The sequence below is a fragment of the Nomascus leucogenys genome, chromosome 1a (assembly GCF_006542625.1).
Source record: "Nomascus leucogenys isolate Asia chromosome 1a, Asia_NLE_v1, whole genome shotgun sequence".
NCBI classification, from domain to species: Eukaryota; Metazoa; Chordata; class Mammalia; order Primates; family Hylobatidae; genus Nomascus; species Nomascus leucogenys.
In genome coordinates, this window is record NC_044381.1 from 80,519,580 (window position 1) to 80,534,294 (window position 14,715).

Below are 14,715 nucleotides of genomic sequence, written 5' to 3' on the forward strand. Positions count from 1 at the left end.
ACAGTGTAATCCCATTTTCTCCAGTTCATTTCCTAAGATTATGTATCAAGTGCAAAGATGTAAAGACAGCAGCCTTTAGCAGGAGAGCTTGCTTCCTTTGTGAGATGATAACTACTCTTGGTGTGTTGAATGAATCCCCTCTTTACTTCACACTCCAGTCCCCATCAGAGGGCTTCAGTGAGGCTCGTGTGCAGCAAGCTAGCCAGCAGGGAATCTTCCACTTGGTGTGACAATGCTTTTGCTTCCAATGCTCCTGGCCCCACCCACCCAAACCCCAGAGTCCATGCTGTGTGGCAGAAGAGAAGGGGAAGCAGGTCCTGCACTATTAGCACTCCCTTGGGTTTTTCTTCCTAGGGCGCAATCCCATTAATCTGAAAGGACTTTATCATTAGCATTCCATGGGTTTCCCAACTCCTCAAATCTTCATGGCTGGTGTGATCCTGTGTGATCATCAGGGCTTTACTCTGAATTCATCCTAGGGTTGGTATCATCATTCCGGCAAAATTCATGTCATCAAATGTCTCTTTGCCATCTGTGTTCCACTTCCTGCTTGCTGGAACAAGAGGTACTTTTCTCTCACTCCTGGGGCTAAGTTCAATTTTTTACACTATTCCTAGCAACATGATCTTATTCATGCACTCACTGGTTCATGTATCCATTCTTTTTGAGTGCTTATTCCATGCCAGCTACTGTGCTAGTTACTTGGGGCACAGTACTGAACAACACAGGTCCTTCCATCAGGAATCTTCTGCTCTAGTGACCCTGATATTGGGGGAGGGCATTGTTAAAAGTAAAGAACAGCTTGTTGACTGAGACTGGGAGGAAATGAAAGCATCTACAGTTGCCAACAGTGTAACTGATGCATCTTAAGTAAGAAGTTTAAACATATTTTAATGGTTATATATGAGCATGATTGCTATTTTCAATTTAATTAGAGGGAAGGCAATATGCCACCTCTTCACATATTGCACTATAGTCCCTGAGAATGGGGCTATTTGTTTAAAAGTTAACATGATTCTTCAAAAAACTAAAAATAGAATTACCATATGATCCAGCAATTCCACTTCTGAGTATATATCCAAAAGAACTGAAAGCAGGATCTTGACGAGATATTTGTACACCCATGTTCACTGCAGTGTTACTCCCAATTGGCAAGAGGTAGAAGGAGCCCAAATGTCTGTGAACACATGAAAAGTTAGAGAGAATGTGGCATATACGTACAATGGAATATTATTCAGCCTTAGAAACAGAAGGACATCCTGCCACGTGCTACAACATGGAGGAGCCTTGCAAATATTATGCTGAATGAATAAGCCAGTTATAAAAGGACAGATTCTGTAGGATTCCACTTATGTGAAATATCTAGAGTCGAAATCATGGACACAGAAAGTAGAGTGATGGTTCCCTGGCGCTGGCGGAAGGGGAAATAAGGAGTTGTTTGATGGGTACAGAGTTTCAGTTTTGCAGGATGAAAAAGTTCCTGAGATCTGTTACACAACAATGTGAATACAGTTAACATTACTTAGTTCTACACTTAAAAAATGGTTAAGTGAGTGAATTTTATATTACATGTGTTTGCCACAATTTTTTTTTCTTTTTCTTTTTCTTTTTTTTTTTTTTTTTTTTAAGACAGAGTCTCACTCTGTTGGCCAGGCCTGAGTGCAGTGGCGCAATCTTGGCTCACCGCAACCTCCGCCTCTTGGGTTCAAGCCGTTCTCCCGCCGCAGCCTCCCAAGTAGCCAGGATTACAGGCACATGCCACTACACCTGGGGCTAATTTTTGTATTTTTAGTAGATAAATGTTTCATTATGTTGGTCAGGCTGGTCTTGAACTCCTGGCCTCAAGTGATCTGCCCGCCTCAGCCTCCCAAAGTGCTGGGATTACAGGCGTGAGCCACCATGCCCGACCCACAATTAAAAAAAATTTTTTTTAAATACTTTAACTCCAGTAGAGTGGCTAGAGCCTGTTATCCCAGCTATTCAGGAAGATTACTTGAAGCCTGGAGTTCATGATCAGCCTGGGCAATATAGCAAGACCTTGTCACATACACACACAAAAATGAAAGTTAACATGCTCAGGAGACTGAGGCAAGTGGATTGCTTGAGCCCAAGAGTTCAAAGCCAGCTTGGGCAACATAACAAGACGCTGTCTCTTAAGAAAAGTCAGGCCGTGCGCAGTGGCTCATGCCTGTAATCCCAGCACTTTGGGAGGCCAAGGCAGGTGGATCACCTGAGATCAGAGTTCGAGACCAGCCCGACCAACATGGAGAAACCCCACCTCTACTAAAAATACAAAATTAGCTGGGCATGGTGGCACATGCCTGTAATCCCAGCCACTCGGGAGGCTGAGGCAGGAGAATCACTTAAACCCAGGAGATGGAGGCTGCAGTGAGCCGAGATCGCGTCACTGCACTCCAGCCTGTGCAACAAGAGCAAAACTCCATCTCAAAAAAAAAAAAAAAAAAAAAAGAAAGAAAAGTCAACATAGTTAATACGGAAGCAGCTGTGGGTATGGTAGAAAGGGTGGTGAAGTGGAGTCACTTAGAAGGTCAGGGTTGCAGATCTGGCACTGCTAATTCCTAGCTGTGTGACCTCGGGCTTACATTTAACCTCTAAACCTCCGTGTCCTCACTGGTAAAATGAAGATCATGCCTCCTACTGCAAAGAGTTTTGCAAGGGTTAAATGCAATGATGTGTGTGCAGGATTGCCAACACTAAAGCATGATTCAAAAGGAAGGCATGGTGATAACGATGGATTTCTCTATAAATTGGCTTTCCCACTGTCATGTCTGGCCATATCATGGCATGGTGGGGCATTGGGGCATCAGCTCCAGCTTCTTCACTTTTCCATCTGTCCTACTTTCTCCACATCAGGGCATCAGGTTACTTTATCAAGTTTAACTGCTGGCCGGGCATGGTGGCTCAAGCCTGTAATCTCAGCACTTTGGGAGGTCGAGGCAGGCGAATCACGAGGTCAGGAGTTCAAGACCAGCCTGGCCAATATGATGAAACCCCGTCTCTGCTAAAAATACAAAGAATTAGCTGGGCATAGTGGCAGGTGCCTGTAATCCCAGCTACTCGGGAGGCTGAGGCAGGAGAATCGCTTGAACCCGGGAGGCAGAGGTTGCAGTGAGCCGAGATCGAGCCACTGCACTCCAGCCCAGGTGACAGAGTGAGACTCTGTCTCAAAAAAAAAAAAAAAAGTTTAACTGCTAACACTTGACTTTGTTTCTCCTTTGGCCCCTCTCTCCAATATTATACTATTTAATTTAGAGGGACAGTTTCTTCTAGTGTACAGCAAATACAAATATACAAACTATTCTTGCTGTTCAATCTGCTAATTAACTTCAAATCTGAAAGAATATATTCTGTAAGATTCAGTCACCCTACAAGTATTCATTAGTGTCGAGCATTGGCTAACGCATACAGTAATGAACAGTGGACAAGATCATTGCCCTCAAGGACCCAATCATTTTAGCAAGTGAGACAGGTATTAACCAAGTAAGCAAAAGTATAGACTGTGATCATTGCTAGGAAGGAAATAATCAGGGTGGTGTAATGGAGAATGACTTCAAAGGCAGGGGCTCCTTAGACAATAATGCAGTATCAGACAGGGTGTGGTGGCTCACACACCTGTAATCCTACCATTGCGGAAGCTGAGGCTGGAGCATCACTTGAGACTAGGAGTTTGAGACCAGCCTGGACAATACACAGAGACCCTGTCCCTACAAAAACTAAAAATAAAAAAGAGTAGCCAGCATGGTGGTATGCTCCTGTAGTCCTAGCTGCTCAGGAGGCTGAGGCAGGAGGATCGCTTGAGCCTAGGAATTTAAGGCTACAGTGAACTGGGATCATGCCACTGTACTCTAGCCTGGGCGACAGATCAAGACTGTCTCAACAACAAAAATAAAAAATAAAAAATTGTAGCTTATTTGCTAATATTGTTTAGCCTCTCAAAGAAAAATGAGGGTGGGAATGGTTACAATGTATCATCTTCCATGAATATATCCAAGTCTTTTAAATTCTACCTCAGGTTTGTATTCTTGCTGTTTCCTCTGCCAAGAATGTGCTGCCTTCAACTTTTTAACTCCTTACCTTTCAGGTCTCAGTTCAAATACTGTCTCCTAAAAGCAAAGCTTTCCAAAAAGCTAGGAAGGTTTACACATACCATGCTTCTGCGGTCATGTGCCACATAATGACATTTCAATGACAGATCACATATATGATGGAAGTCCCATAAGATCATAATGGGTATTTTTACTGCACCTTCTGTATGCAGTGGTGCGATCTCAGCTCACTGCAACCTCCGCCTCCCGAGTTCAAGTGATTCTCTTGCCTCAGCCTTCCAAGTAGCTGGGATTACAGGCGCCTGCCACCATGCCTGGCTAATTTTTGTATTTTCGGTAGAGATGGGGTTTCACCATATTGGCCAGGCCGGTCTAAAACTCCTGACCTCAGGTGATCCGCCTGCCTCAGCCTCCCAAAGTGCTGGGATTACAGGCATGAGCCACCATGGCCGGCCCCTTCTATATGTGTAGATACACAGATACTATTGTGTTACAGTTGCCTACAGTATTCAGTGCAGTAACATGCTGTGCAGGTTTGCAGCCTAGGAGCAACTGGATATACCATATAGCCTAGGTGTGCAGTAAGCTATACCATCTAGGTGGTGTAAGTATACTCTATCATGTTCTCACAACAAAATTGCCTAACAATGCATTTCTCAAAATGTATTCCCATCATTAAGTGATGCATGGCTGTATTTCTTTTCTGGTTTTTGTTTGTTTTTTGAGACGGTGTCTTGCTCTGTCACCCAGGCTGGAGCACAGTGGCACCATCTCGACTCACTGCAAACTCTGCCTCTCGGGTTCAAGCAATTCTCCTGCCTCAGCCTCCCGAGTAGCTGGGATTACAGGCATCTGCCACCACGCCCGGCTAATTTTTGTGTTTTCAGTAGAGACGGGGTTTCACCATCTTGGCCAGGCTGGTCTTGAACTCCTGACCTCGTGATCCACCCGCCTTGACCTCTCAAAGTGCTGGGATTACAGACGTGAGCCACCGTGCCCGGCCTTTTCTGAATATTTTTAATTGACCTGTCTTAGTCTTCTGCTGCATCTGATTAGATGTTAAATTCATCCATTGAGTTAACTTAGTGACAGAATGTCTGTTTGAAGATATGTTAATGTTACTGTTGAAATTATCCACCTTTTCATCTTTTTAAATGTTTCATATATCAGTAACTATTTAAAAAAATTTTTTTCATTCAGGAAGTTCCTAAATTATTATTTTAAGCCCTTTTCTGCAAATGCTAATATCTGGATCTCCTTTTATTGTATGTTTTTTCCCTCTAGATTATCAGTCTATGGTTTTGTCCTTTTTTTTTTTTTTTTTTTTTAGATGGAGTTTTGCTCTTGTTGCCCAGGCTGGAGTGCAATGGCACGATCTCGGCTCACTGCAACCTCCGCCTCCCGGGTTCAAGTGATTCTCCTGCCTCAGCCTCCCGAGTAGCTGGGATTACAGGCATGTGCCACCATGCCCAACTAATTTTGTATTTTTAGTAGAGATGGGCTTTCTCCATGTTGGTCAGGCTGCATTAGTCCAACTACCACCACAATTACCACTGAGCCTCAAACTCTTTCCCCAACTGCTCTCAAGTGGCCCCAACAACTCATGTCCTTGCCTAATTAGTGAGCCTGTATTTCTGTATACACACCTGCGCATCACTGCTCCCTTGCTCTCTAAGTGAGAAAATTCAGAAAGAAGCTGAAAACAAGATCTACAAAATAGCAAGAATTAAAGGTAACTCTGATGTAGATAACGTTATATTGGCGGGGCACAGTGGCTCACGCCTGTAATCCCAGCACTTTGGGAGGCGCCCCATCTCTCTCTCTCTCTCTCTCTCTCTCTCTCTCTCTCTATACATATATATATATATATATACACACACATATATATATACACATATATATACATATATATACACATATATACACACACATATATATATACACACATATATATATATACACACATATATATATGCACAAAAATTAGCCTGGTGTGGTGGCGCACACCTGTAGCCCCAGCTACTTGGGAGGCTAAGGTGGTAGGATGGCTTAAGCCCAGGAGGCAGAGGTTGCAGGCAGCTGAGATCATGCCACTGCACTCCAGCCTGGGTGACAGAGCCAGATCCTGTCCCAAAAGCAAAAACAAAGATAACATGATCTTGAGCTGTGGAAATTGTTAGATTGCATATTCTATTGGACAGTGGCACCTAAGTATTATTTGTTGTTTTTGTATTTGTTGCTATTTTTATTTACTTAAAACCTGCCTCTTTTTTTCTTCTCTGATACTACTTTTATGAGTCTATACTATTAATTTGTTTTCTCTTTAAAGATCTGATCACGGCCGGGCACAGTGGCTCATGCCTGTAATCCCAGCACCTTGGGAGGTGGAGGCAGGCATATCATGAGGTCAAGAGTTCGAGACCAGCCTGACCAACATGATGAAATTCCGTCTCTACTAAAATTACAAAAATTAGCCAGGCATGGCAGCATGCACCTGTAGTCCCAGCTACTTGGGAGGCTGATGCAGGAGAATCACTTGAACCAGGGAGGTAGAGGTTGCAGTGAGCTGAGATCGTGCCACTGGACTCCAGCCTGGACAACAGAGCAAGACTCCGTCTCAGAAAGAAAAAATAAATAAATAAAAGGCCGGGCGCGGTGGCTTATGCCTGTAATCCCAGCACTTTGGGAGGCTGAGGTGGGCGGATCACAAGGTCAGGAGTTCGAGACCAGTCTGCCCAGCATGGTGAAACCCCATCTCTACTAATAATACAAAAAATTAGCTGGGCATGGTGGTATGTGCTTGTAGTCCCAGCTACTGGGGAGGTCGAGGCAGGAGAATTGCTTGAACCTGGCAGGTGCGGATTGCAGTGAGCCAAGATTGTGCCACTGCACTCCAGCCTAGGTGACAGAGCGAGACTCTGTCTCAAAAAAAAAAAAAAAGATCTGATCACTGGAAAACCCTACCTTCCTTTAAAAAACTTGAAGTTCAGGGCTGGGTGCAGTGGATCAAACATGTGATTCCACCACTTTGGAAGGCCAGAGCAGGCACATTGCTTGAGCTCAGGAGTTTGAGATGACTAGCCTGGGAAATATAGTGAGACCCCATCTCTACAAAAAACAAAAAAACTTGCCAGGTGTAGTGGTGGTTCAGCTACTCAAGAGACTGAGGTGGTTGGATCACTTGACCTGGGAGGTTGAGGCTGCAGAGTACTGTGATCACACTGCTGCACTCCAGCCTGGGTGACAGGGAGAGACATTGTCTCAAAACCAAAAAAAAAAAAAAAAAACAAACAATATCTGGAAGTCCAGCCATTGCTCTAAAGCAGTAACATATTCATCCAACTTTATTAGGTGACTTCCCCAATAAGTTACTGAAAGTAACAGTATAAATGTTAGTTGGTCCACTGTTATTTCACCATTATTGTACTAGCAGACTGGTCCACATGAAAACATAGAGAAATAAGAAATGAAATAAATAGGCTGGGCGCGGTGGCTCATGCCTGTAATCCCAGCACTTTGGGAGGCCGAGGCGGGCAGAACACGAGCTCAGGAGATCGAGACCATCCTGGCTAACACGGTGAAACCCCGTCTCTACTAAAAAACATACAAAAAATTAGCCGGGCGTAGTGGCGGGTGCTTGTAATCCCAGCTACCTGGGAAGCTGAGGCAGGAGAATGGTGTAAACCTGGGAGGCGGAGCTTGCAGCGAGCCAAGATCGCACCACTGCACTCCAGCCTGGGCGACAGAGTGAGACTCTGTCTCAAAAAAAAAAAAAAAGAAATAAATACATATTACATACATATTTGCTTTCGACTGCCTCTTACCAGCTGGATTACAAAGAAAACGAAAACCAAGTATTTCCTTCCTTCCTTCCTTCGTTCCTTCCTTCCTTCGTTCCTTCCTTCCTTCCTCCTTTTAAGACAGTGTTTTATTCTGTCATTCAGGCTGGAGTGCAGTGACACCATTTACAGGCAGACATCACCATGCCCAGATAATTTTTGTATTTTTTGTAGAGATGGTTTCAATATGTTGCCAAGGCTAGTCTCGAACTCCTGATCTCAAGCAATCCACCCGCCTAGGCCTTCCAAAGTACTAGGATTACAGGCATGAGTCAAGCGCTGCTCCTAAGTATTTCAAGAGAAAATTGCACTAAAAATAATTGAGGCCAGGCGCAGTGGCTCACGCCTGTAATCCCAGCACTTTGGAAGGCCAAGGCCGGCGAATCACAAAGTCAGGAGTTCGAGACCAGCCTGGCCAACGTGATGAAACCCCGTCTCTACTAAAAATACAAAAAAAAAAAAAAATTAGCTGGGCGTGGTGGCGCGCGCCTGTAGTCCCAGCTGTAGTCCCAGCTACTCGGGAGGCTGAGGCAGAAGAATTGCTTGAACCCAGGAGGCAGAGGTTGCAGTGAGCTGAGATCGCACCACGGCACTCCAGCCTGGGCAACAGAGCGAGACTCCGTCTCAAAATAATAATAATAATAATTCAAATAACAGCGTTTTGGTTTGGAATCTGGTATTCTAGCTGAATTACACTAACAGATCATCAGGCTGTAGTTGTTTTGTTTGCTTTGTGTTTTACTGCTAAATTTTATTTGAGATGATTTCTGTGATGAAAATGCTGAAGAAAAGTTTGTAGCCCCAAATCTGACACTGGATCAAATGCCTTTTTTAAGCTGAATTGTTTGTTGTCAACTTGGCATCACAAACACCCCCATTTTAAGGGTTTCTCTGCATTGCAGAGAATCTAGGAACTGCATTTCTCAGAATCCTCTTTCCTATCCAGTTTAGTCTGGCACATCTACTAATAAGAGGCATTCATGTGAGTATTGAAAGATCAAAAAGAAATGAGGCTATTATAGACCGGGTGCAGTGGCTCACGCCTGTAATCCCAGCACTTAGGGAGGCCGAGGCAGACGGATCGCCTAAGGTTGGGAGCTCGGGATCAGCCTGACCAACATGGAGAAACCTCGTCTCCACTAAAAATACAAAAAAAAATTAGCCCAGCATGGTGGTGCATGCCTGTAATCCTAGCTACTCGGGAGGCTGAGGCAGGAGAATAGCTCGAACCTGGGAGGCGGAGGTTGCGTTGAGCCAAGATCGCGCCATTGTACTCCAGCCTGGACAATAAGAGCGAAACTCCATCTCAAAAAATAAATAAATAAATAAAAAATAAATGAGGACATTATTATGTAAAGACAAGTAAAGGCAGATAACTGGGCATATATGAATTTTAAGACAGCTTCTAATTGAGCTTCTAGAGAACTATTTTTTATGCTGCTACAGATTATGATTTCATAGAAGTCTGTGAGATTTACCACAAATTCAGGAGAAGCTCTTAAGAACTTAACAACTACCTACTCCAGTGCTGTAGGTCTGATATTTGATATTCTAGGAATTACAATGATTATGTAAGCCTTTAACTGATTGTATTAAAATTATTCATGAAGGGGCTGGGCACGTGGTGCAAGCCTATAGTCCCAGCTACTCAGGAGGCTGAGATTGGAGGATCGCTTGAGGCCTGGAGTTCAAGGTTGTAGTGTGCTACAATTGCACCTGTAATAACCACTGCACTTCAGCCTGAGCAACATAGCAATAGCTCATCTCTAAAAAATGTGAAATTAATTAAAGAAAAATCATTAAAGGAGGAATCATCTTTGGGGAAAAATAATATCATCTGGGCCACATGTGTGTGCACACATACACACACCATGTCTGACATTCAATACAAAATAGGCATGTAAAAAGACAAAACCGGCCGGGCGTGGTGGCTCACGCTTGTAATCTCAGCACTTTGGGAGGCCGAGGCAGGCGGATCACCTGAGATCGGTGAGTTCACAAGAGGTACAAGATTTTCTCCTGGTCGGGCACATTGGCTCACACCTGTAAACCAACACTTTGGGAGGCTGAAGCAGGAGGATCACTTAAGCCCAGGAGTCCGAGGCTGCAGTGAGCTGACTGTGCCACTGTACCCCAGCCTGTGCAACAGAATGAGACTCTGTCTAAAAAAAAAAAGAGAATCATAGGCAAAGAAACAGACCCTCTTCCACTGGATGTTGTTGAATGTGGACATGATCACTGGCACTGTTACAGTCATCTTGTGAACTTGAAGGTAACTAGCTGACAAGCTGAAGATTTGCAGAACAAAAAAATGGAGAGCTGGGTGGGGTGGCAGTCATCTGTAGTCCCAGCTACTTGGAAAGCTGAAGTGGGAAGATCTCCCAGGCCCAGGAGTTGAAGACCAGCCTGGGCAACACAGTGAGACCCCATCTCCCCAGAAAGAAAAAAGGTACGAATTTGGATTCTTGCTCACAACCAATCCTGGAAATGTCCTACTTCTGAATTTATGTGAGGTAATTTTTTTGTTGTTTTTTTGAGATGGAGTCTCACTCTGTTGCCCAGGCTGGAGTGCAACGGTGCAATCTTGGCTCACTGCAACCTCCACCTCCCAGGTTCAAGTGATTCTCCTACCTCAGCCTTCTGAGTAGCCGGGATTACAGGTGCCTGCCACCACACCAAACTAATTTTTGTATTTTTAGTAGATGGGCTTTCGCCATGTTGGGCAGGCTGGTCTCAAACTCCTGACCTCAGGTGATCCACCTGCCTCAGCCCCCCACAGTGCTGGGATTACAGGCATGAGCCACCGTGTCTTGCCGGAATTTTAAAATTTTATGTAGGAATAGGGTCTCACTATATTGCCCAGGCCGGTCATGAACTCCTGAACTCAAGTGATCCTCCTATTTCAGCCTCCCAAAGTGGTGGGATTACAGAAGTGAGCCACTTAGTCTGGCCACATTTGTATGTTTTCTGTATGCCTATTACTAGCTCCCAAACACACCAATATCCATTCAAAGTGACTTTCTTTTCAAATTTCTTCTCTTTCTCCGTCTTCCTCCCTTTTTCCTTTTTTCTTCCTTCCTTCCTTCCTCCTTCTTCTTTCTCTTTCTTTCTTTCTCTCTTTTTTCTCTTTTCTTTCTTTCTTTCCTTCCTTCTTTTTTCCTTTCTTTCCTTTCTTTCTCTTTCCTTTTTCTTTCTTTTTCTTTCTTTCTCTTTCCCCCTCCCCTCCCCTTCCCTTCTTTTTTTTTTTTTTTTTTCTTGAGACGGAGTCTTGCTCTGTCGCCCAGGCTGGAGTGCAGTGGCGCGATCTTGGCTCACTGCAAGCTCCGCCTCCTGGGTTCACGCCATTCTCCTGCCTCAGCCTCTCCGCGTAGCTGGGACTACAGGCACCTGCCACCACGCCCAGCTAATTTTTTTGTATTTTTAGTAGAGACGGGGTTTCACCGTGGTCTGGATCTCCTGACCTCGTGATCCGCCCGCCTCGGCCTCCCAAAGTGCGGGGATTACAAGCGTGAGCCACCACGCCCAGCCGACCCTTCCCTTCTTTCTATCTTTTTGAGACAGTGTCTAACTCTTTTGCCAAGGCTGGAGTGCAGTGGCACCATCTCGGCTCACTGCAACCTCCGCCTCCCAGATTCAAGCGATTCTCCTGCCTCAACCTCCTGAGTAGCTGGGATTACAGGTGTGTGCCACCACGCCTGGCTAATTTTTGTATTTTTAGTAGAGACGGGGTTTCATCACGCTGGCCAGGCTGGTCTTGAACTCCCAACCTCAAACGATCCGCCCAACTCTCTCCCTTTTATTTCTATACCCACTCCCATTCCTTTCTCCCCTATGCCAGGTAACCATTCTATGGTGTTTATAAAATTGTTATGAGTTCTTGCATAAAGTGAATTGTTAGTTGTAATATTTTAATTAATATAAATGGTTTTCCCCACACATGCATTCTCACTGCTTTCACTGGGTACTATTTTTTATGATTGAGCCATATGGCTAAGTGTACATCTTGTCTGTGGTTTTTAACTATTGTTACTTCATTGTGTACGTTCACCACATTTTTACCTGTCTCCAGGTTTAGATATCCAGGTTGTCTCCGAACCCATGATGTCAAAAATAATTCCCAATAATGGACCTTTATGAAAATCTCTTTGGGATACTACACCAAGCAGTGCAATTGCTAGGTCAGAGAGTACATGAACACTTAGGTATGTTCTTGCTCTCCAGAATAGGTGCATCCATTTACACTTTTTTTTTTTTTTTTGAGACGGAGTCTCGCTCTGTCACCCAGGCTGGAGTGCAGTGGTGCGATCTCGGCTCACTGCAAGCTCCGCCTCCTGGGTTCAAGCGATTCTCCTGCCTCAGCCTCCCGAGTAGCTGGGATTACAGGTGCCCGTCACCACACCCAGCTAATTTTTGTATTTTTCAAGTAAAGACTGTTTCACCATATTGGCCAGGCTGGTCTCGAACTCCTGACCTTGTGATCAGCCCACCTTGGCCTCCCAAAGTGCTGGGATTACAGGCGTGAGCCACCGCGCCCGGCTGTTTACACTTTCATCAGTGGTGCAAGAGGGTTTCTGCAGGCCCACATGCCTCCAACATTTGGTGTCATTCAATTTTACAATTTTTGTAACTCTAAATAGTACAAAGTGGCCATTTAAAAATTTTCATTTCCTTATTTTATCTTTTGAGACAGGGTCTCGCTTTATTGCCCAGGCTGGCTTGCAGTGGCTCAATCATGGCTCACCACAGCCTCAACACCCTGGAGTTAAGCAATTCTCCCACCCCAGCCTCCTGAGTAGCTGGGACTACAGACACACACCACTATGTCCGGCTAATTTTTGTATTTTTTGTAGAGATGCGGTTTTAACATGTTGCCCAGGCTGGTCTTGAACTCAAGCAATCCGCCCACCTTGGCCTCCCAAAGTGCAGGAATTATAGGCATGAGCCACCACACACAGCCTCTCCAACACTTTCTTCTATTATAGTTTTAACCTTTTGCCATTTAATATATCTGGAGTATAGCTTTGTGTTATGAGGGGATCTAACTTCGGCTGGGCACACTGGCTCATGCCTGTAATCCTAGCATTTTGGGAGGCTGAAGCGGGTGGATCATTTGAGATCAGGAGTTTGAGACAAGCCTGGCCAACATGGCAAAACCCCATCTCTACTAAAAATACAAAAATTAGGCCAGGTGCGGTGACTTACGCCTGTAATCCCAGCACTTTGGGAGCCTGAGGTGGGTGGATCACCTGAGGTCAGGAGTTCAAGACCAGCCTGACCAACATGGTGAAACCCCATCTCTACTAAAAATACAAAAATTAGCTGGGCACGGTGGCAGGCACCTGCAATCCCAGCTACTCGGGAGGCTGAGGCAGGAGACTCGCTTGAACCCAGGAGGCAGAGGTTGCAGTGAGCCGAGACTGCAACATTGCACTCCAGCCTGGGCAACAATAGCAAATTTCTGTCTCAAAATACAGAAACGAAAACAAGAAAAACAAAAATTAGCTGGGCGTGGTGGCAGGCACCTATAATCCCAGCTATTCGGGAGGCTGAGGCAGGAGAATTGCTTGAACCCAGTGGGGACGGAGGTTGCAGTGAGCCGAGGTCATACCACTTCACTCCAGCCTGGGTGAAAGAACGAAACTCCATCTCAAAAAAAAAAAAAAAAATGAAAAGAGAAAGAAAAAAGAGAAGGAATTTAGTTTCATTTTTCTCTAGCAAGCCAGTATGCTCAACACCATCTAATAAAAACTCTTCCTTTTTCATGGTGTCATCTTTGTAAATATTAAATTGCCATATATCCATGGGTCGTCTCTGGACTCTGTTCATTTGCATTATTCTTAGGCCATGTCACAGTTTTTACTACTATGATTTTGTAGAATGTCTTAGTATCTGGTAGGGAAAATCATCTTTTTTGGGGGGGATGGAGTTTCGCTCTTGTCGCCCAGGCTGGAGTGCAATAGAGCGATCTTGGCTCACTGCAATCCTCGCCTCCTGGGTGCAAGCGATTCTCCTGCCTCAGCTTCCTGAGTAGCTGGGATTACGGGCATGTGCCACCACGCCCGGCTAATTTTTGTATTTTTAGTAGAAACAGGGTTTCGCCATGTTAGTCAGGCTGGTCTTCACCTCCTGACCTCAGGTGATCCGCCAGCCTCGGCCTTCCAAACTGCTGGGATCATAGGCATGAGCCACTATGCCCGGCCCTTCCATACAAATTTTAAAGTAAGCTTGAGTTCGTCAAAAAATCCAAATGGAATTTTTATTGGGATTAATGTAATCTGCTTTTTCACATTAAATTTAGAATGTTCACTTTTATAAGATTATCATCTCATTGGAAGCACAGAATGTTCCTTAGGTTATTTTCTATGTCTTCATTAGAGTTTTAAAGCTTTCTTCAAATAGACCTTGTGTAACCTTGGTTAATTCCTTGATATTTTACATTTTTATACCTATTGTGAAATGATATGCTTTGGATTTTCATTGGCTGATCTTATTTTTACTGGTGACCTTGCCGAATCTCTTAGGAGTCAGAATAGTTTGTTGATTGTTGAATTTTTTAGGTCGGTATCATTTGCAAAGGAGAGGTTTTGTTTTCTCTTCTAATCCTCACATGCTGTAGTTGTTTTTCTTTCCTTATAGTATTAATTAGGATCCATACTACTATAAGCCTCCCCAGTGAGTTGTGGTCTCAAAAGGAATGCATTTAATCCAACATTTCTCCACTATATATAATGTTTACTGTAGGTTTTGGTTTTTGTTTTGAGACACAGTCTCACTCTGTCACCTAGGCTGGAGTGCAGTGGTGAGATCAT

At 44.4% G+C, this 14,715-nt stretch overlaps 1 protein-coding gene across 1 annotated transcript in view; it reads right to left on the reverse strand.

Moving 5' to 3' along the window:
- Positions 1 to 299: 299 nt before the first annotated feature.
- Positions 300 to 14,715, reverse strand: part of WDR89 (WD repeat domain 89) — a 66,201-nt gene continuing 51,785 nt past the window's right edge. The window contains exon 4 of the mRNA XM_030811928.1: positions 300 to 1,177. The gene's annotated coding sequence lies outside the window, so the exon portion shown is untranslated. The remainder of the gene's footprint in view (positions 1,178 to 14,715) is intronic.